Below are 3696 nucleotides of genomic sequence, written 5' to 3' on the forward strand. Positions count from 1 at the left end.
GCACTAGTATATTTGTATAGAACACTTTTTACATTATTTACATATTTTAATCATAGTAATGTATAAATGTATGAAAAATTAAATAAGAATAAACTTAAGTATTATTTTCAAATTAACAATTTTTTTAATTGCTTAAGATTTAATACATAAAAGATTATGATTTTATATATATATATATATATATAATTTGAAAAACAAATATATTATTATAATTAAATATTATCTGTGAGCTCTCAATTTATGAAACTAAAGACAATATTAATCTCTCATAGATATAAGACAAATATAAAAGAGTGACATACATATATTTATTGACTAGTTAGAATTGATTTTCCCTCTCAACCAATGTTCAAGATTAAATTCTTAAGTAGGTGTAAAGTTTCTACCACTATAAGATTGATTTTAGCCTATTAACTAATGTTTAAGCTTAACCTCTTAACCAGCAACATTGTAGTAAGCTTAATTTCTTAACAGCTAGCAGCTATCACTGTAGCTGTTTGTATGGCTTTGGTTTGCGGACCTATTCATATGTGCTAGCTCAGAATCTGCCGTGTTTGAGGCTCTATCTTCCCTTCCAGAATCTGCACCACTTGCCTCATGCTCGGCCTCACTTCCTCGTCCTCCTGAATACATAATAATGCCACGATGCATGCTCTTCTTGCTTCCTCCATGTTTACTTCCTCTAGTACAACACCCTCCTCCACAATATTCATCATATTCCCCTGCTGTACTTGAGCTGCAGCCCATGTAGGAAAATAGAGCTTTCTTGAATCTTGCACGGATAAGTCAAGATTTCTCCGCCCAGAAATGATTTCCAAAAGAGTCATACCAAAACTGTAGACGTCTACCTTGGGAGTGATGGGAGTACCGGCGATCCACTCTGGGGCCAAGTATCCTCTCGTTCCTCTCGTAGTCGTCAGCACGCGGCTTAGATCTCTACCCATCAGCTTTGCCAACCCAAAATCGGCTAATTTGGGTGACATATTACTGTCCAGCAGGATGTTCTCGGGCTTCACATCACTGTGAATGATGCAGCCTCTGCATTCTTCGTGGAGGTAGAGCAACCCTCTTGCAGTGCCTAGAGCGATCTCAAATCGGGTCTTCCAGTCGAGCACCTTCCCTTCACCGATCTTGGAATTACTTGTGAACAGCATGGAATTCAGAGAGCCGTTGGGCATGTAATCATAGATCAGTAGCCGTTTCGATCCTTGCGCACAAAACCCTCGAAGCCTGACCAAATTGACATGTTGTATGTTTCCGAGGGAACTGATTTCTGCTCGGAATTGCTTCTCATGTTCTCTCGAATCCTTCATTTTTTTCACGGCTACAAGCGTACCGTCTGGTAGGGATCCTTTGAACACGGATCCAAATCCTCCGCTCCCCAGCTCAGACCTGAAATTCCTCGTCGCAATTTTCAGCTCCTTGTAAGTAAATATTCTTAGAAAAGAGTCCGAGGAATCCGCACGCCTGTCCATTGATTTTTGCTTGTGCCTCCGCCAAATGAAAACTGAAAAGATACCCACGACAACGGCTAGTGCACCGACGATCCAAAGCACTAGGCCCGTAATACTTCTGCTTTTGCTTTTCTTGGAAAGTTGAGAGGGACCTACTCTTATGAAGACATTTGTATTCCTTCTCGACGAAGTAGAGTTGCGCAGGTTGAGCAAATCTCCGGACCAGATTTGGCAGGGGCCTGAAGGCGGATTGAAAGAAAACGCGGTGCACGAGCAGTTGCGTAGGCAGGCTTTCTCGCAATCTTTTTTTTTTGATATTGCAGGGTATGAGAAGGCGTAATCATCGTGCAATGTTACGCCAAGTTGGATGAATCGGTCGGTGCTGCAGTTTAATGGGCTCAACCGAACACAGCCAGTGGACGCCCAATCTTGGGAAACCCAGGCGTGATTGTCTGTGGGTTCGAAGCCTTCCGCGCAGCTGCAGTACTGGAGATTTTTGGAGTCGCAAGTCGCGTAGGCACCGCAGGCACCATAAACGTCGCATCCATCTCCGGGGACAGACCAGAACATGCTCCAACCGTCCCTTACAAATGCATACTGTCGCCCTTGTCCGAATTTGGTCACGACGAAACGTGCCAGGACTTTGAAATTAGGGACCAACATGTAAGTGAAATACAAACCAGAGCCATTGCTCTGAACGCTGATATTGAACATATGTTTGTCTGCAATTTCTGGCATTCCGCTGAAAATTGTGCCGTCCCAAATTCCGGTCGTCCAATACTGTTCGAAATTGTTCCACTTGAACACAAATTGTTTGGCCCCTGACGGATCCCTCTGTAGGGAAAACAGTCCGGGAGCAGGATCCGTTGAGCTCTTCCAGGAGATTAGCTTTTGATGTCCACCGAACCTCATTCCGGGCAACAAGGTATCTGCGGGATTGTCGAAACTCTGCCAAACAATATTAGATTCATTGTCATAACTCAGCATTAAGAAATTACCAGAATCCAATAACACAGCCCGGGATGCCTTGTTTTTTGTGTTGGCTGACCAAATAGATGCATCCTCTGCATCGAACAGCACCAGATTACCATCTTTCGACAGCTTCAAAAGGCCTGGCTGTTTCCTGGCGGGAGTCTCCCTGTTGGCCACCCAAACATACGTCTTCTCTGGAATTTGGGCGTACCAGATGCCAATATACCAGTTGGCTCCATTGGGGCTGAAGAATCCCAACTCAAATATACCATTCTTTGAAATAATTGTCTGGTTTCCAGTGAGAGAGGCACCCAAGGAAATAGTATCTCCCGCGCCACTATTACTCTGGAGCTGAATAAGCAGGACAACTGTGAAAAGCAAGCATAAGCATATATTTCCCATCGATGAAGCCCCTCCACCATTAGGATTTTTCAAAGAGGGTTTCCAGGATGGACATTCACTGGAAAGAGAAGAGGCCGATATAGTACAATGGTTCCCTAACAGTATTTAAGCAACAAAAATATTATATTGCGGTTGAAATTTTCGTCGTGTTGCGTGTCAAAGGGTTCATAGAGACGGTAAATTGTGTTGCCGGCGATATTTTCTTCTTGTGTTGCGTGTCAAGGGGTTCACAGACTCCGTGAGCAGTTGACCCTTCTAGTTAATTCTTAAAGTACTTGCAATGCAGCAAAAAAGGTTAATGTCGACTTCATTGTATCGATATTTCTATTCCATCCTAAGACATTATTACAACAGTTAATATCGACTTGATATTTTTATCCTAGACATTTGTACAATGTATACCAAGCGATATTTTTATCTTAAGCGTTTGTAAAATGTATACCTTATTTGGTGAATTAATCGGAGAGAAGATATTGTAAATTAGATAATATTATATATATTTTTGTTAGTATCTTAATGTCAATTGATTTTTTTATAAGAGATGTACAATGGGTAATGGCTAAATCCTAAACTAAAGCATAATATATAAGAGAACTTCAAAAAAAAATAAAAAAAATCAGTGTTGCTCTAGATAAGAAACATGTTTCTTATATTTTTAATTTGCTTCACTAAGCAATGAGAAATTTTAAGTTTTGTTTGTGTTTTTTAAAGTGATTTTGTCTAAGTGACATATATTAGTGAAAGGTGCAAATTTTAGTAAGATTATCATAAGGATTCATTATTTCTTAAAGTTGGTAGTTATAGAATTATTTAATTTAATTCTTTTACATATTGTGTTTTAATAATCTATTAAAAATTATATGTTTAT

At 40.1% G+C, this 3696-nt stretch overlaps 1 pseudogene across 1 annotated transcript; it reads right to left on the minus strand.

The window, feature by feature from the left end:
- Positions 1-237: 237 nt before the first annotated feature.
- LOC149566829 (G-type lectin S-receptor-like serine/threonine-protein kinase At2g19130 pseudogene) lies at positions 238-3017 on the minus strand (annotated as a pseudogene). Its single transcript, XR_016361585.1, has one exon. The product of XR_016361585.1 is annotated as a G-type lectin S-receptor-like serine/threonine-protein kinase At2g19130 pseudogene (transcript).
- Between the last annotated feature and the right edge of the window lie 679 nt (positions 3018-3696).

Source organism: Cupressus sempervirens, chromosome 3 (assembly GCF_028749045.1).
Source record: "Cupressus sempervirens isolate cs-2001-9-10 chromosome 3, ASM2874904v1, whole genome shotgun sequence".
Lineage (NCBI taxonomy): Eukaryota > Viridiplantae > Streptophyta > Pinopsida > Cupressales > Cupressaceae > Cupressus > Cupressus sempervirens.